Raw genomic sequence first — 1,368 nt, 5'->3', positions numbered from 1 at the left:
CCTGCTGCAGTTTGGTGGCAGGAGCTATCAATGCAAGATTATCTTGGATTATATTCATGTGATGATGTTGTACAAAGGTTCACGTATTCTCTTGTGACCAAGGTAACATGTTCCACAGCACAGCAGACTGATGACAGCAGGAAGGAGGGATGCTCTGCTTCTTCCCGCAAAATATTTCTTCCTTTCTTGAAGGGATGCGGAGTCCAGCTGAAATGTGAATGGGGGACTGGCACCTTCCATCACAAAGAGATTGTTCTGTGGGCTTGGGGTTCTTCTTTGTTTTATTCTTTTAAAGTAAATGAGCTCCAGGCATTCACACAATATCACTTCAGGTTAGAAAAGCAAAAAAAAAAAAAAATACCAAACAAAGAAAAAAAAACCACAAACAAAAAAGGTGCAAAAACTCCACAGATGCTAGTGCCTTGCCCCGCTGATGTGGCATGGACAGCACCAACCTGACCAGACCATCGTGGGAGTGAGAACCTGTTGTCCAGAAGGTGTCTGAGCCGACATGTTCTCACTTCCCGGAGGGACGAGCTTTGTGCCAAGCTGTGTTGTTTGGAAACATGATGGTGGTATCAGCAACACTGAACCTTTCCTTTCTCCTGTTACCCCCCTGCCCTTGGTCTTGGTGCTAAGATATCTCTAGAACCGTTGCTGCTAGTTGATAGCTTTTCATTTATATAAAAATATATATATATATATAATATTATTTTATTTTTTAAACTTTTTTGTTTGTTTTCAATGGAGATGTAGCATGTTTGGAACCGATCTCTCTCGGAGTCACTTTCACTGCCAGGGTTCACGCACTGTCTTCCCCACGAAAACACGCACTTCTACCTAGGTCTCGCTCACCTCCTGCTAACCCCTTTGCCCTCGGCAGAACTACACAGCCAGCGCCGGGCAGAGGCGTGCAGCCAAGCCGCTACGTACTGGCTCCGCTTTCAGACCCCACGGGAACAAGCTAGACCGGTGTCGGTCAGAGTTTTGGAAGTGGTTTTTTCCCCTCCGTCCCTATGGGACCGAGGAGGGACCGAGCCCACCCGCAGCACGAGCGGTGGCCGATCCTTGCGTCCCGACGCTCCCCCTTTTGCCGGAAAATGGGGCTCCTTGGCCAGGCGGTCCGAGGGGAGTAGAGCGGACCCCGCGAATGTCAACGGCAAGGGCTGGGCAGGTGGGGTACCCTCCGTAGCACTTAAACTCCCTGTGTCCCCTCTGCCTTACCTCGGATGATGCGCACAGCCCCCGGGCTGGATGGGGCAGGACCTGGGTGGGGGGCACCTGCGCCGGGACCACCCGCCTGCCGCCGAACCGCCGGCGGGGATGCGGGCGCCGGGCGCTTCTCCCCGCGATCCTCACGGAAACGTC

The sequence above is a fragment of the Haliaeetus leucocephalus genome, unplaced genomic scaffold (genome assembly GCF_000737465.1).
Source record: "Haliaeetus leucocephalus isolate CR32 unplaced genomic scaffold, Haliaeetus_leucocephalus-4.0 Scaffold696, whole genome shotgun sequence".
NCBI classification, from domain to species: Eukaryota; Metazoa; Chordata; class Aves; order Accipitriformes; family Accipitridae; genus Haliaeetus; species Haliaeetus leucocephalus.
The sequence above is the reverse complement of the archived record's forward strand: the minus strand, read 5'-3'. Positions refer to the sequence as shown.